Genomic DNA, 18868 nt, shown 5'->3' with positions numbered 1-18868 from the left:
AGGATAGAACAACAGTATCCAAAGGGTGTATCTCACACATACAGATACAGACTAAGCCACAATTTAATATCTTTCTGTCCCCTAAATGGGTGTTTATTGAATAGCAGAATAGAACAACAGTATCTAAAAGGGTGTATCTCACACGTACAGATGCAGACTAGGCCGCAATTTAATATTTTTTCCCTAAATGGGTGTTTATTGAATAGTGGAATAGAACAACAGTACCCAATGGGTGTATCTCACACGTACAGATACAGACTAGCCCGCAATTTAATATTTTTTCCCTAAATGGGTGTTTATTGAATAGTGGAATAGAACAACAGTATCCAATGGGTGTATCTCACACGTACAGATACAGACTAGGGCGCAATTTAATTTTTTTCCATACATGGGTGTTTATTGAATAGCGAAATAGAACAACAGTATACAACTGGTGTATCTCACATGTACAGATACAGACTAGGCCGCAATTTAATATTTTTTGCCTAAATGGGTGTTTATTGAATAGCGGAATAGAACAACAGTATCCAACGGGTGTATTTCACAATAACATATGCAGACTAGGCCGCAATTAACTTTTTATCCCCTAAATTGTTTTTTTTTTGCAAAGCGGAATACAACAGTATGCAGTGGGTGTATCTCACTGTACCATATGCAGACTAGGCCGCAATTAACTTTTTCCCCCTAAATGTGTTTTTATTGCAAAGTGGAATAAAACAGTATGCAATGGGTGTATCTCACTGTAACATATGCAGACTAGGCCACAATTTATTTATTTTCCCCTAAATGGGTTTTTATTGCAAAGCGGAATACAACAACAGTATGCAGTGGGTGTATCGCACTGTAACGTATGAATGAAAATCTGAAAAATAATTGTCCCCTTAATTGGTGCTTGTTGAATAGCAGATTTGAAATGCAGTGTCTAAACGCTGTAAGTCACAGTAAAATATGAAGGAAAAAAGTTTTTTTCTTTTTTAAATGCAGATTAAGCAGATACATATGCACTCAGCTTGCATGAAATGGCCGCTACACACCGCACGCCTAACAGGTTGGATACTGTTGTTCTATTCCACTATTGAATAAAAAAAAACATTTGAAAAAAAAACTGAAAAATATTTTTTTCCCCTAAATACTGAAAAATAATTATTTTCCCCTTACATTGGTGCTTTTTGAAGAGCAGGTTAGAAAAGAAGTGTCTGTCTAAACAATGTATGTCAAAGTAAAATATGAAGGAAAAAAGTTTTTTTCTTTTTAAATGCAGATTAAGCAGACACATATGCACTCAGGTTGCATGAAATGACCGCTACACACTGCACACCTAACAAGTTGGATACTGTTGTTGTTCTATTCCGCTATTGAATAAAAAAAAAAAAAACATTCAAATGAAAAACTGAAAAATATTTTTTTTTCCTAAATATTGAAAAATATTTATTTTCCCCTTACATTGGTGCTTTTTGAAGAGCATGTTAAAAAAGCAGTGTCTGTCTAAACACTGCATGTCAAAGTAAAATATGAAGGAAAAAGTTTTTTCTTTTTTAAATGCAGATTAAGCAGACACATATGCACTGAGCTTGCATTAAATGTGCAGCACCCCACACCGCCCACCTAACAGACTGATAAAAGTTTTTTTTTTCTCCTTTCTCCTCCTCACTGGGCTCAGGTCAGGGCATAAAGATCGTGCACTGCACCCCCACACAATACAATCAATGTAGATCGCTGTCTGATTAAAGAAGATTCTTCCTATTCTTTCCCTCAAAGCAATCTCCAGCCTGCCCCTACAATAATCTCCTATCTCTCCCCTCCGGGCAAAAAGATTGTGCACTGCACCCCCACACAATCAAATCAATGTAGATCGCTGTCTGATTAAAGAAGATTATTCCTATGCTTTCCCTCAAAGCAATCTCCAGCCTGACCCTACAATAATCTCCTATCTTTCCCCTCCGGGCAAAAAGATTGTGCACTGCACCCCCACACAATCAAATCAATGTAGATCGCTGTCTGATTAAAGAAGATTATTCCTATGCTTTCCCTCAAAGCAATCTCCAGCCTGACCCTACAATAATCTCCCTTTCTCTCCCTCAGCAGCATCAGGAACCTCTCCCTAGTATAGTTTGAGCAGAGTGACACGCGGCACTATGTGACTCCAGCTGATATAGACTCTGGGTCACATGCTGCACTGGCCAATCACAGCCATGCCCTTAGTGGGCATGGCTGTGATGGCTTCTAAGGGCACACTAGTTAAACGCTTGCTGATTGGCTGCCTTGCACCTGTTGAAACCGCGCCATTAAAACCGCGCCAAAACATCAAATAACATTACCGAACAACGGACAGTACCCTAACATGCAGTGAAATGTTCGGGTCCGTGTCCGGGTACCAAATACCCAAAAGTCCGGTACGATCCCGAACAATAAAGTCCGGGTTCGCTCAACCCTAATCCTGGATAAAATTAGATATATCTTGAGTGAAGTTGACTATAGCGAGGATGATGGAGTATGTTATGAAGTAGGTCAGTAATATTTCAAAAACCGATAATTAAAGTATAATGGGGAGGAATTAAAGGGTTACTAAACCCACAACAGTAAAATCAGTCTGTAAATTCAGTAAAGCATGCTTTTTATACTCATTGTGGAACCTAGGAGGCCAATCCTCTGCATTGTGTAAAAAAACTGTTCGATTCAGATCCTACTCTTTTTCCACTGACTCCAGAACATGTCCAGATAACACAGCATCAATGGAATCAAGCTGCACATGCTTGTCCAGACAGAGGGTCAGGGGACCTGAATCCTGATAAGACAGCTCAGTGTAGTATGAAAACTCCTCCTACAAGCTTTACTGGGAGTCACAAGACTGCTATATACTGCTAATGAGAAAAGGTATTTATGTAATGTTCTGGTACCTCTGGTACCCTTATTCCACTTTCCATTCCGTGTATGCGTCCCACCATTCTCTTCTGGTAGGTGCGCATACACCTTTAAGACTGATGCTGTCATCACTGAGCGCCGCAGAGCGGCTATTTCAACCGCCGGCGTTCTCACTCACATGTCCGTTCAACCTGCCTTGCATCTATGCTTACAAGCGTGTCTCGCTGTGGAACCTCGCTACGGATCCCTGTATCTCGCTACCAGGATCACTTCCTCAGACCCGAACCTGGCTACTGATCCCTGTATCTCGCTACTGGATCACTTCCTCATCACCGGACCCTTCTACTACTATACTATAGTGATAAGTACCCCGCAGGGGAAACCTCCATAACTTACACTACTACTATTGCATTAAGGACTGTTACTACCTATCCATACTATCCTATCATCTGCACTGTTACATAGATTGCTAGCTCTTGAGACTACTACCATCTATCATCTGCACTGCTGCATAGATTGCTAGCTCTCCTGTCTACTACCATCTATCATCTGCACTGCTGCATAGATTGCTGGCTCTCCTGTCTACTACTATCTATCCTTGCACTGGGTTAGTCTATCCTGTATTTGTCATCTGCTGTCCTCATCACCTGTTAGCATACTCAATACTAACCTATCTGCATTCCTAAATACCATCTTTAACTCTCCTGTACAAACCTATCAAGTGCTTACCATCCTTGTCACTGTTCACACCTGTCCCTTCAGCACATCACCTTCATACTATCATATACATCCTATCACTACAGAAACATCTCATTGAGTGTGTATATATCTGTATGTTGAAGCTGACAGGCCCACGGTGATGAGTCCTGGAGAGTTGGATCTGGTATTCAACACATCTCTACATGACTACTGAGTGGAGATTTTGCAGCTGCAAATCCAGCCTATAACAAAATTGCAGGAGCGTTACAATTTAGCAGTTTATATTTACTAAAATAATTGCATTTCCATGTTCTGTGTACTTTGGGAGACCAGATATAATGAATGCAGGGTCCTGGGTTTAGTAACACTTTAATACCAGACACTTTCAAAAAGTCTCACAATATCTGTAAATATAATATATACCTTAAAAATGAATAGCTCCACACCTCCAATATGCAACATACTCTCTTGTCAGTGCTTTTTAAAAGCAGTATGGGAGAAAGCATGGCCCAACATTCAATGGGAAGTTAAGGGGATCTACAAATGCCCAAAGAAAAAAAATCAAAACCAGCAATATAGTGGTAATGTATAAAGAAAGTGAACCATAGGTAATATATCCACCTTGAAGCTCCTGGTGTAAGGGATGCTGGTATGAGAGAATTGCCATGTGTATAAGGCTCTATATATATGCCCCCATGACCGCTTCCAAGACAGCACCAGGTAATGACATCATGACATGAGGAAAAATACTTGTTTGTACCATGATCCCTCAGTCTTTCAAAAAAGATTTATTATTTACATTAAAGGATAAGTTCAGCTTTGGGAACATGTAACATGTTCCCACTCCTGCAGCGGCTCGGTTATCCAAGCTCTCTCAGTGACAGCAGTAAGGAGAGAATTGCCCTGTACAAGCTGTCACTTTTTTAAAAGAACGTGGCCATGACAGGTTCTCTGAATTAATTACCTACAACTGGCATGTAGTTCTCAATGAAGCGCTGTCAGTGTGAAACTACGATGTATGGGCAGAATAATTACACTGACAGTCTGCAGGAGATCTGCATTGCACCAGAGATCTGTTGATGCCTGGTGCAATGCTTTCTAGGCTCCAAAACAAAAATTAGTAAATGCACATTGTTTTACCTGCAAAAAAAAAAAAAGCATTTATTATTATTTTTTTAAATGTGAACTTATCCTTAAACTTCTAAACAGGTTCTATGAAGTGATCTGTAAACACATTGGAAGCTCAAGAGCTCACAGCCATCAGTTCCATCCCAAACCCATTGGCAGGACTAGCAAGGGCTACTGAGTTACCTTTAAGTTTAGTTAGCATTTTAAAATGGTATTGGGACGAATAGGTACACTTCCAGTGCTGTTTTAATATAGTACTGTAGACTCAAGGGGTTAATTCTGTTGCACAGCAAAGGAATTACTAAACAGAAGCAGTGAGGCAAATCATAAGTCAGAGTTACTATAAGCTTCCTTCCTCTGCTTCTTTAGGTGGAACACACAGGGATCAAGCTGAACATAGTGCAGCTGATTTATCTATAAAGCAAATATACCAGTGACTCACTTGTTTTTAAACACCAAAATACGTTACCAGGGACTTAGAAAGCTGTGGAAGACTGTTGTTAAACAAGGATGGACCAAACATCCCCATGTTCGGGAGCTCTGCTGCAAACCGAAAAATATTCTAACCTGAACGGGGAACCGTATTAAAGTCTTTGGGAGCCGAACAGAAAAAATCAAAAGCACCCATTTTGAAGGCTTATATGAAAGTAATTGGCCATAAAAAGGGGTATGTGAGGTCTGGGTACTGCACTAAGAGACATCAATAAAATATTCAATAAAGTTTTCTTTCTAAAAACAATAGTTTTTACTGGAGCAGTGATTTTAATTATGCTTAAAGTGCAACAATAAAAATGAAAACAATTTTTAAATATAGTGTTAAACAAGTCAAATCCCATCTAAAATTACTTGTGGTTACAATTGCTGTCACCCAGCTATTGAAAAAATAAAGTAAAAAATAGCATGGAGTCCCCCCCAGTCCATATCAGGCCTTTCAGGTCTGGTATGGATTTGGAGGGGAACCCCACGCCAAAATGTAATAAAGAAATGGCGTAGGGTTCCCCCCAAAATTCATACTAGACCCTTATGCATGCATGCAGCCTGGCAGGTCAGGAAAGGGGGGTGACTTTATGGATATGGATTTTGGGGGGACCCCATGCTGTTTTTTTTTTAATTTTGGTGACCCAAAGGGCCTGGTATGGACTGGGGGGGGCACACCATTTTTTTTTAGTTTTTTTACTGGCACTTCTTTTTTTTATCGTTCAGCTGTCAGATGGGAAATAACTAGCTCACACTGTGCCTTGATTGGGAAAAGCTTTGTCCAATCAGGGCACAGATTGCACTCTGCAGTGCTCAGTACATTGCAGGGTGTTTGTTGGGGCGAACACCCTGCAAATGTGGGTTTTCAGCGAACAGCCGAACAAGCAAATGTTTGGCCCAATAACATGCTTGGGCTGAACTGTTCGACCATCCCTATTGATAAACTTAGCAGAGCAGGTCAAAGTTATAACTCCTGATTTACAGCAATGTTTCAGCGTGTGTATTAAGCTTACTAAGAACTGCTAGGTAATGGTGAGCTAAGGTTTAAATTCCATTTAGCATGCAGATCTGTGAGTTATCAAGTCCAAGAATGATAACTGTATAATGTGCACAAGGTGGATTAAAAATTAAAAATGCCATGCCCCATTGGCACCCCTGCTGGGCAACCCCTTGTTCCCGCCGGGCCTACATCCTTCAGTGTTTGAGTGGTGGACAAACAAGGGGTTCCTCCGGCTGGCTGATTTGTGCGACCACTGGGGCCTGCTTACTAAGGCTCACTTGCGTAAGAAATATTCCCTCCCTGAGGGAGAGTTCTATCGCTATGCCCAGATTTTTCATTTTGTAGCCTCCCTTAACCGCAGGAGTGACATCACCACCTCCACCCAAATGGAGCATCTCTGCCGAACGCTGGATAAACAAAAGAGTTATATATCCACGATTTATAATATATTGCATGGTGATGACGCTAAACTGTCATATATGTTGCGCTGGGAGGAGGATCTGGATGAGAGCCTGGACCGAGCTGATTGGAACACTCTAGCACAGTTTAATTCTAAATCCATCCTTAATACTTCCTTAATAGAAGCTAATTACAAGGTGTTCCTAAGATGGTACATGGTCCCGGTCAGGTTGGCAGCGGCGGTTCGCACTTCATCCCCCAACTGTTTTCGGGGATGTGGACAAGCAGGCACAGTCCTCCACACCTGGTGGACCTGCTCGAAGGTGCGTCAATTTTGGATCCGTGTCTATAACTTTATTTATTCATTGACGCAAGTTAATTTGGCAAAAGACCCCCAACAGGCTCTTCTGGGAAAACCGATAGCGGGGATACCCAAGCATAATAAACGTCTTATAGCTTTCGTGTTTATAGCCGCTAAAATTGCAATTGCACGATCCTGGCGCACCCCTGTGGTGCCGTTCGGGCTGCTCAAAGCCAAACTGACCTGGATTATGATAAATGAACGGATGGTAGCCTTATTGAATGATAAGATGAAATTGTTCGACAAGACCTGGGATCCATGGATCCGCTATTTGGCAGGTCCCTCTTAGGGGGGGGTTCGTGCCTTGATACGTTCGAATTGCGCGCTCTGGGGACTTATCCCCTGGGGGGGTGCTGGACCTGGATGTCGACCATTTCTCCTTTTTACCCAGCCGCTGTAGCTCCTTCTCCCCACCCCCGTCCCTCTCCCTTCCTGACACTTCTCTTTGCTTTTCTATCTTTCTATCCTGTCTTGTTTTCCCTCTCTTTCTTGTTTTCCCTTTTTTATTTGTATTTTTCTATCAGTGCATTGATAGCGGGATGTCGCATTCCAAAGTCAGGTGCGCTGGATTGAGGGTGGGGGTTGGGGTCTGCTTCCCCCTGGGGGCGCAGTGTGTTCCCATAGGGGCGCCCGGGGGGGGGACCTGGACTATCCACCCCTTCGTGTTATGGAGTGGGAGCCTAGTACCTGCTTTAATTTGGTCAACCTGCTATTGCTCCTATTGTTATGTTCTTCTGACTCCTGCTGTTACCAATTTCTGCATATGCATATTTCATGTTTTATGTTTTCTAAGTTCTATGCTGCCTTCAATTTCTATGGTTGAGCCACATTGGCTCGTTATGCACTGTTGTATTTTTTTCCGAAAACTCAATAAAAATTATTGAAAATTAAAAATTAAAAATGTAATCCACATTGGTGAAGAAAACATAAATAGCCATACCTGAATCAATACAAGCGATTGCTGAAGGGAAAAAGAGATGTTAGATATACACAGGTATAGTTACTGGCCAGCAATTTTACACTGGGCTATTGATTGCCATTGCTACATAGGTTGGATCCTGTAATAAATCGCTGAACCGGACCTAAACCAGACCGTGACCATGTGTGAACCGCCTTCATTGAAAGCTGGTCACATTCACATGTTATGCAAATTGGAGGTGGTTAAAAACGCATTGGATTTACATATGTGTGAACCCAGCCTCCGGCTATTGCTGAAGGTGTAAACTGCTGATAACAATTATCAGGGGCTTTTAGTAGACAATTAATGTCTCACAATTACATTTATTTCGTTTTTTTTTTAATTTATGAGAAGTGTGAAGAGTGGATGGTTGAGTCTGTCAGGCTGTATAAAGCTTTCAATGATTTTGAACGTCAAGATCTGATCAGAGGCCTTGAATGGATTGGTGAGAAAAGTATTTGTGCAGCCGGCTTTGATGACACTAAAACTAATTACATCCTACAGCTGCTTGTTTCACAAAAATTGCAAGTAAAAGAAAACTAGTGGTATATATCAAAGAGGAGGTGTTGTGAAGTTGGTTGGAGTTGGATTCTTTTGAGAGGAATATTGATAATACATCTGGAGAATATAATGGGGCTTTGAAGCCCAATTTAAAGGACAAGTCAAAGAAACTTTTGATTCATGTGGGGTGGTCCCTTGAGTGCCACATCCCAAATAGAGATACAAGAGCAATAGAGTTCCCCTTGGGGCGGGACTTTTAAGGCACTATGTAATATCAAGATACACAATTTATTTGAAAATTTTATTGAAAAAGTAAATATATACAAAACAAGAAAAATATGTTAAAATGCTGGCAAGTTATACAGACATAATGTACAACAGTGAAATGCACCACAAATGAACCGCGGGTATTGACCCGACGCGTTTCGGAGAGGAACCCCGAACTCCTTCTTCAGGGGTGCCCGCAGGAAGTGGTCTAAAAATAATTAGTATGTAAGTCATGTGTCACTTAGACAAAATTAAATACAATATAGTATTTTGACAAAATTTTCCAAAGCACTTACATATTCACTGTAAAGAATGAAGAAAACTTGCCCGCCTGTAAAGGCTAAAACCAAGAGATCAGACTGCCGCAAGGTGCCAAACTGGGATGCCGTGTAGAAATGTTCGATGTTGGACCCAAAAGAGACCTTCTCTGTGTGTCACAGGTGGTTGAAAAACTGCTTGCAACCCCAATTCCCCATAAGGGAAAGAGGGGGTAGGAATAGCTGGAACCCCCAGAAGACAATCCTGCTGAGCAAAAGCCAAATGGTTAGGAAAAATCCCCAATTTAGCTAAAAAACGCAATAGTGATAGTAATTGCTTTTTTGGAAAAAATCCCAAAAACCAAAAAACAAAAATCAAAAAATAATAAATAAAAATATTGTTTTGGTTTCTTTTGTTTGAGGGGAAAAGGCCAACGTCTGTTACTTAAGTAGTAAGCGACAACACAGATTAATTGTAAATGAAAAAAATTGCGCTTCAGGGTTTTGTAAGTCCCAAAAACTATGGTTAAAAATACCAGAGGAAAGACATAGTAAATATCCTCTTATAAAGAGTATAAATTCAACAGGAAAGAGAAAAAGATCAAAACTTGCCATCAACATTGAAGTACTTCGGCAGGCTATTTAGCAAAATTTCTCAGAAAATAAATACCTTAGAGTCACTTGTAACGGGCAGACAAATCCAGCTTGGCAAAATAGATGTTATCTCATGCTCGGCAGTGGAACAAATGAGTCCAATGTCGGGCATGTGAGATATAAGAGGAGCTTTGTCAATCAGCTGGGACTAGTCTCAGCTGAGAGACAATTGCAAACAGCTGGTTGTCAGTAGGGTTCCCCGGGTCACATACGCCGGGCCTGCCCCCTGCCGGAAACATCCGGCGGAAGCTGGGCCGGCCTGTGCGTCCCACCGACACGGTAAAGGACTTCCGCCTGCGTGAAACGCAAGGCGGAGTCCACTGGGCATGCGCCTAATAGCTCAGACAGAGCTAGATGGAATTGGGCTGTTGCCGCTGTTGCGGGCGCCATCTAGTGGCGTCCGCTTGCCGTGCCGGGCTATTCCAGAGCCAAGATGGGAATAAGTGTCTCCCCATCGTGCAGCTTCCATCCATCGAGACATCAGAGAAGGTTTGGGTCCTGTAAAAGAATAAAATAAAGCAATAAATACCAAGAGCCTAAATGCAAATGGTTATCAACAGTGCAATGTCCGAATATAATTTATAGAAAGGATATTTTTCAAAATTAACAGTTGGCACCATAATCGGTCAGGCTGACCTGCCTGTATACAAAGATTTAATTCGTGCATATGCTACATTACAGGATGTTATAGAATCACTCAATATTAACCATTGCATGAAATAGAATTACAAAGCATCTAAACAACCCTCGTATTAAATTCATGTCAATAAATGGATACATTGGGTAACAATGAAGGTTATAAGAAAAAGAAGAGAATTGCAGAAAAAAGAAAGAAGAAAGGGAACTGCGACATATCAAGAAACTGTAGTCATTAGATTTCCATACCACCGGATATGAAGCCTTCGAGGAAGGGTTTATATGAGACCATCTCATTGAGTCCTGGTGGCTCTGTTGCTCTAAGGCGATAGATCCACCTCAGCTCAAGTTGGAGGAGGGTCTTATTCCAATCCCCCCCTCTTGAGCTGGGGTGGACTCTATCCAGGATCAGAAACTTAATTTTAGGAAACCTCCCTGCATGTACCAAACTGGTGTGGCGACCGAGAGGAAGCTCAGGGTCGCAAGTTCTCATACTTTTTATGTGCCGGCAGGCACGTTTGGTGAAATCCAGTTTAGTTTTGCCAACATAAAAACAGCCGCACCCACAGAGAAGTAAATATACTACCCCGTGGGTGCGGCAGTTGGCAAAATGCATGGGTCTGAAAATTTGTCCATTCGGAAGAATGGGATTCTTAGTAGTATGCATGAACTTGCAATACTTGCATGCCCCACACATATAGGTTCCCCTGACTTTGCAGGGGTCCCTATTTCCATGGGCAGCAAATTCGCTATGTGTCAGTTGGTCTTTAAGAGCTGGAACTTTTTTATGTGTGATTTGTGGAAATGCTGGAACATGTTTACCTACAATTGGGTCATATGCAAGCATATGCCAATATTTGGTCATAATCTTTTTAATTTCCATATGTTGCTCTGAGTACCTAACAATTAGTCTAAGGGTGTGATCATCCGATTTTTTGATTTTAGGGGCCAGTAGTGTGTTCCTGTCTATTGCTTTGGCATTTCTGTATGCCTTTTTGAGAGTTGTCGGGGAATAGCCCCTTGCTAGGAGTCTACTCCTCAGATCATTAGCAACTCCTAGAAAGACGGTGAGGTCCGTGCAATTCCGTCTGGCCCGAAGATATTCGCCAAACGGAATGGAGCGCACCAATGTCTCGGGATGGAAGCTAGAGGCATGGAGGATGGTGTTGCCAGCAGTGGGCTTTCGAAAAAGCCCACTGTGGAGAACACCATCCTCTCCCCTAGACACCTCTACATCCAAAAAGGTAACATGGCAGGGATCAAAATTCATAGTAAATTTCAAATTGAAATCATTCTTGTTTAATCTGTCCATAAAAGCATTGAGTGATTCAGGTGATCCATGCCAGAGCATAAACACGTCATCGATGTATCGGACCCACAAATTAATGTGGTCCGTGTACATCGATAACGCGTCGTCCCTGAGAATGGCTTGCTCCCACTCCCCCAGGTACAAATTGGCGTAGGATGGGGCACAACAAGTGCCCATCGCTACGCCTTGCACCTGGAGGTAGTGGGAGCCGTCAAATGTAAAGACATTGTGCAATAGAATAAACTGTAGACTGGACAGTATAAATTCGCCATAAGCATCTAAGTTGTTATCTTGCATCATAGTGTGTCTGACTGCTGAAAGGCCTCGATCATGGGGAATGGAACTATAAAGTGCCTCCACATCAATCGTGACCAACAGACAGTCAGGAGGTACCCATATATGTTCAATTTTTTGTAAAAAATGGATGGTGTCTCGTATGTGAGATGGCAGTTGTATCACGAATGGTTTCAAAAAGGAATCGACCAATCTACTGGCATTGTCCGTTAAGGACCCTCTACCTGAAATAATAGGACGCCCTGGTGGATTAGTGGCGTCCTTATGTATTTTAGGGAGGGCATAAAAGGTGGGGGTAATCGGAAATTGTGTACGGATAAAGTCCCATGTGTGTTTAGAAATAATCGCATTTAAGTATGCAGAGTCAACTAGTTGATAAAATTCCAGCTGATATTTCAATACTATATCTGATGGAATTCTCCTATACCATTCCTGGTTTTTAAGGATCTTCAAACACATGGCGGCATACTGGGAATTATTCATAATCACCACGTTGCCGCCTTTGTCGGCCTGTTTAATGGTGATTGTAGGATTCACCTTTAGTTTCTCAATAGCTTGCTTTTGGTTGAAGGTGATGTTATTGTTAGTAAATTTTTTGGTATTCAATTTTTCAATTTCTTTAGTTACTAATTTCACAAAGGCGGCAACGTGGGGATTGTTGGGAAACTTATCTGACTTTTTTTTGAGAAGGGAGCCTGCATTATATTGTGTCGTTTTTTTCGGATCACAACCTGCCAGCAGGGAAGGCAGGTCAATGCGATCAATGAGATCGTCATTTTCCTCCAAGAGAGAAATGAGTGTCTCCAATGCAGGGTCTGGTTTAGGCTGCGCAGTCTTAGATGTATTTTCTTTATCAAACAAAATCTTAAAATTTAATTTCCGAGCAAAAAGGTGTAAGTCCTTTATGAACTCAAACTTGTCTAACTTTCTGCTCGGACAAAAACTCAGACCTTTGGAGAGTATTTCAATTTCCTCTTTGGATAGATGGTAATCTGACAGATTGACAACAGATAAATCGACATGTGGGACTTGGATAATGGGTGTAGTTGGTGAAAGGGGTGAATCAGTGGCATTTAGATTGGGGCGGTTGGGGTGAGGGTCGGTGCTTGTGAATGAATTAACTCTAAAAAAGTAGTGTCCTGTAGATTAATGGTAGATGCTAGTGAGGAAAGTGCAGTGTTGGAAGTAAGATTGATATCAGTATTAGGTTGTGTGGTTTCTTGAAGTGAATTGGTGTCCATGTGTGGTCTCTGTGAGGCTGCTTTAAACAAAGGGAGATTTGTGCCTGACTCGCCTTGGGTATAAGGCTTTTTAGTGAAATGTCCTATGCTGTTGTCTTCTTGAAATGCACGTTTGGTAGCTCTATGTTTATTTGGGATTTGGGGGGTATTTTTAGGTCCACCCTTAGAGGGGATTGGGGGAGCGGATGGTCGTTCCCTTTGGGTGAATGGAGATGTTGAGGTTTGGGTGTGTTCCATTTGTAAGCCTTTTTCTGACCAAAGGCTATGGAATCACGACCAAATTTTTGTTGTTTTTTGATAAGGATATTACGGTTGTATATTTCCAAGTGTTCCTTCAACTGTTTCTCCTTAATTGGAAAGAGTTTGTGAGACTTATATTTTTGAATTTTCTCACATAAATTCTTGATTTCCAAGTCTAATTGGGAGGTGCGGACAGTATACTCTCCAATAAGGAGTGTCATGAGATTGGCTGAACAATCGCTAAGAGTGTTCTCCCACTTGGTCTTAAAATCTGCACTGAGGTCCTCCAACATTGGAAAGACCTGCATCCTAAGGCCAATTGGGTTGATTTTATTTTTTAAGTAATCTTGGAATGTTTTGACATGCCAAAAATAGGCAGACTTTTTTTCCAAAGATTTAGATAACTGAAAAAATAAGGCCGATAAGTCTACATCCGCATATTCCCTATCTCCAAACTCTTTTAGGTATTTTGCCATGAGTGATTCCCACTCATCCCCTACATAGGTGGACATGTTTATATACCCCTTGCAAAGAGATCTCGCAGTACCAAAGAGAAAAATTGAAAATTGAAAAAAAGAATATTGAGGAAATTGTAATCAAGCAATGCACAAATTAATCTTAGAGAACTTATATATAATATAAAAACTGTTCTATACAGTCATAAATGTCAGAAAAGAAATATCAAAAAGGTATGTATTCAAAAAGTGGGGAGAACACCACATGAATCGAAAACGGGGAATGGTATTTGCTACCTGGTATAAGTCAAAGAAACTTTTGATTCATGTGGGGTGGTCCCTTGAGTGCCACATCCCAAATAGAGATACAAGAGCAATAGAGTTCCCCTTGGGGGGGACTTTTAAGGCACTATGTAATATCAAGATACACAATTTATTTGAAAATTTTATTGAAAAAGTAAATATATACAAAACAAGAAAAATATGTTAAAATGCTGGCAAGTTATACAGACATAATGTACAACAGTGAAATGCACCACAAATGAACCGCGGGTATCGACCCGACGCGTTTCGGAGAGGAACCCCGAACTCCTTCTTCAGGGGTGCCCGCAGGAAGTGGTCTAAAAATAATTAGTATGTAAGTCATGTGTCACTTAGACAAAATTAAATACAATATAGTATTTTGACAAAATTTTCCAAAGCACTTACATATTCACTGTAAAGAATGAAGAAAACTTGCCCGCCTGTAAAGGCTAAAACCAAGAGATCAGACTGCCGCAAGGTGCCAAACTGGGATGCCGTGTAGAAATGTTCGATGTTGGACCCAAAAGAGACCTTCTCTGTGTGTCACAGGTGGTTGAAAAACTGCTTGCAACCCCAATTCCCCATAAGGGAAAGAGGGGGTAGGAATAGCTGGAACCCCCAGAAGACAATCCTGCTGAGCAAAAGCCAAATGGTTAGGAAAAATCCCCAATTTAGCTAAAAAACGCAATAGTGATAGTAATTGCTTTTTTGGAAAAAATCCCAAAAACCAAAAAACAAAAATCAAAAAATAATAAATAAAAATATTGTTTTGGTTTCTTTTGTTTGAGGGGAAAAGGCCAACGTCTGTTACTTAAGTAGTAAGCGACAACACAGATTAATTGTAAATGAAAAAATTGCGCTTCAGGGTTTTGTAAGTCCCAAAAACTATGGTTAAAAATACCAGAGGAAAGACATAGTAAATATCCTCTTATAAAGAGTATAAATTCAACAGGAAAGAGAAAAAGATCAAAACTTGCCATCAACATTGAAGTACTTCGGCAGGCTATTTAGCAAAATTTCTCAGAAAATAAATACCTTAGAGTCACTTGTAACGGGCAGACAAATCCAGCTTGGCAAAATAGATGTTATCTCATGCTCGGCAGTGGAACAAATGAGTCCAATGTCGGGCATGTGAGATATAAGAGGAGCTTTGTCAATCAGCTGGGACTAGTCTCAGCTGAGAGACAATTGCAAACAGCTGGTTGTCAGTAGGGTTCCCCGGGTCACATACGCCGGGCCTGCCCCCTGCCGGAAACATCCGGCGGAAGCTGGGCCGGCCTGTGCGTCCCACCGACACGGTAAAGGACTTCCGCCTGCGTGAAACGCAAGGCGGAGTCCACTGGGCATGCGACTAATAGCTCAGACAGAGCTAGATGGAATTGGGCTGTTGCCGCTGTTGCGGGCGCCATCTAGTGGCGTCCGCTTGCCGTGCCGGGCTATTCCAGAGCCAAGATGGGAATAAGTGTCTCCCCATCGTGCAGCTTCCATCCATCGAGACATCAGAGAAGGTTTGGGTCCTGTAAAAGAATAAAATAAAGCAATAAATACCAAGAGCCTAAATGCAAATGGTTATCAACAGTGCAATGTCCGAATATAATTTATAGAAAGGATATTTTTCAAAATTAACAGTTGGCACCATAATCGGTCAGGCTGACCTGCCTGTATACAAAGATTTAATTCGTGCATATGCTACATTACAGGATGTTATAGAATCACTCAATATTAACCATTGCATGAAATAGAATTACAAAGCATCTAAACAACCCTCGTATTAAATTCATGTCAATAAATGGATACATTGGGTAACAATGAAGGTTATAAGAAAAAGAAGAGAATTGCAGAAAAAAGAAAGAAGAAAGGGAACTGCGACATATCAAGAAACTGTAGTCATTAGATTTCCATACCACCGGATATGAAGCCTTCGAGGAAGGGTTTATATGAGACCATCTCATTGAGTCCTGGTGGCTCTGTTGCTCTAAGGCGATAGATCCACCTCAGCTCAAGTTGGAGGAGGGTCTTATTCCAATCCCCCCCTCTTGAGCTGGGGTGGACTCTATCCAGGATCAGAAACTTAATTTTAGGAAACCTCCCTGCATGTACCAAACTGGTGTGGCGACCGAGAGGAAGCTCAGGGTCGCAAGTTCTCATACTTTTTATGTGCCGGCAGGCACGTTTGGTGAAATCCAGTTTAGTTTTGCCAACATAAAAACAGCCGCACCCACAGAGAAGTAAATATACTACCCCGTGGGTGCGGCAGTTGGCAAAATGCATGGGCCTGAAAATGTGTCCATTCGGAAGAATGGGATTCTTAGTAGTATGCATGAACTTGCAATACTTGCATGCCCCACACATATAGGTTCCCCTGACTTTGCAGGGGTCCCTATTTCCATGGGCAGCAAATTCGCTATGTGTCAGTTGGTCTTTAAGAGCTGGAACTTTTTTATGTGTGATTTGTGGAAATGCTGGAACATGTTTACCTACAATTGGGTCATATGCAAGCATATGCCAATATTTGGTCATAATCTTTTTAATTTCCATATGTTGCTCTGAGTACCTAACAATTAGTCTAAGGGTGTGATCATCCGATTTTTTGATTTTAGGGGCCAGTAGTGTTGGCAAAACTAAACTGGATTTCACCAAACGTGCCTGCCGGCACATAAAAAGTATGAGAACTTGCGACCCTGAGCTTCCTCTCGGTCGCCACACCAGTTTGGTACATGCAGGGAGGTTTCCTAAAATTAAGTTTCTGATCCTGGATAGAGTCCACCCCAGCTCAAGAGGGGGGGATTGGAATAAGACCCTCCTCCAACTTGAGCTGAGGTGGATCTATCGCCTTAGAGCAACAGAGCCACCAGGACTCAATGAGATGGTCTCATATAAACCCTTCCTCGAAGGCTTCATATCCGGTGGTATGGAAATCTAATGACTACAGTTTCTTGATATGTCGCAGTTCCCTTTCTTCTTTCTTTTTTCTGCAATTCTCTTCTTTTTCTTATAACCTTCATTGTTACCCAATGTATCCATTTATTGACATGAATTTAATACGAGGGTTGTTTAGATGCTTTGTAATTCTATTTCATGCAATGGTTAATATTGAGTGATTCTATAACATCCTGTAATGTAGCATATGCACGAATTAAATCTTTGTATACAGGCAGGTCAGCCTGACCGATTATGGTGCCAACTGTTAATTTTGAAAAATATCCTTTCTATAAATTATATTCGGACATTGCACTGTTGATAACCATTTGCATTTAGGCTCTTGGTATTTATTGCTTTATTTTATTCTTTTACAGGACCCAAACCTTCTCTGATGTCTCGATGGATGGAAGCTGCACGATGGGGAGACACTTATTCCCATCTTGGCTCTGGAATAGCCCGGCACGGCAAGCGGACGCCACTAGATGGCGCCCGCAACAGCGGCAACAGCCCAATTCCATCTAGCTCTGTCTGAGCTATTAGGCGCATGCCCAGTGGACTCCGCCTTGCGTTTCACGCAGGCGGAAGTCCTTTACCGTGTCGGTGGGACGCACAGGCCGGCCCAGCTTCCGCCGGATGTTTCCGGCAGGGGGCAGGCCCGGCGTATGTGACCCGGGGAACCCTACTGACAACCAGCTGTTTGCAATTGTCTCTCAGCTGAGACTAGTCCCAGCTGATTGACAAAGCTCCTCTTATATCTCACATGCCCGACATTGGACTCATTTGTTCCACTGCCGAGCATGAGATAACATCTATTTTGCCAAGCTGGATTTGTCTGCCCTTTACAAGTGACTCTAAGGTATTTATTTTCTGAGAAATTTTGCTAAATAGCCTGCCGAAGTACTTCAATGTTGATGGCAAGTTTTGATCTTTTTCTCTTTCCTGTTGAATTTATACTCTTTATAAGAGGATATTTACTATGTCTTTCCTCTGGTATTTTTAACCATAGTTTTTGGGACTTACAAAACCCTGAAGCGCAATTTTTTCATTTACAATTAATCTGTGTTGTCGCTTACTACTTAAGTAACAGACGTTGGCCTTTTCCCCTCAAACAAAAGAAACCAAAACAATATTTTTATTTATTATTTTTTGATTTTTGTTTTTTGGTTTTTGGGATTTTTTCCAAAAAAGCAATTACTATCACTATTGCGTTTTTTAGCTAAATTTGGGATTTTTCCTAACCATTTGGCTTTTGCTCAGCAGGATTGTCTTCTGGGGGTTCCAGCTATTCCTACCCCCTCTTTCCCTTATGGGGAATTGGGGTTGCAAGCAGTTTTTCAACCACCTGTGACACACAGAGAAGGTCTCTTTTGGGTCCAACATCGAACATTTCTACACGGCATCCCAGTTTGGCACCTTGCGGCAGTCTGATCTCTTGGTTTTAGCCTTTACAGGCGGGCAAGTTTTCTTCATTCTTTACAGTGAATATGTAAGTGCTTTGGAAAATTTTGTCAAAATACTATATTGTATTTAATTTTGTCTAAGTGACACATGACTTACATACTAATTATTTTTAGACCACTTCCTGCGGGCACCCCTGAAGAAGGAGTTCGGGGTTCCTCTCCGAAACGCGTCGGGTCAATACCCGCGGTTCATTTGTGGTGCATTTCACTGTTGTACATTATGTCTGTATAACTTGCCAGCATTTTAACATATTTTTCTTGTTTTGTATATATTTACTTTTTCAATAAAATTTTCAAATAAATTGTGTATCTTGATATTACATAGTGCCTTAAAAGTCCCGCCCCAAGGGGAACTCTATTGCTCTTGTAAATTTAAAGGACAAGGCACGCATTGATCTATTTGATATATAGGTCCATGTTTGAAGGTGAGCAGGCGGTGTCATTG

Source organism: Pelophylax lessonae (assembly GCF_965119305.1).
Source record: "Pelophylax lessonae genome assembly, chromosome: 1".
In the NCBI taxonomy this organism is placed as follows: Eukaryota; Metazoa; Chordata; class Amphibia; order Anura; family Ranidae; genus Pelophylax; species Pelophylax lessonae.
This window is presented reverse-complemented; position numbering follows the sequence as displayed.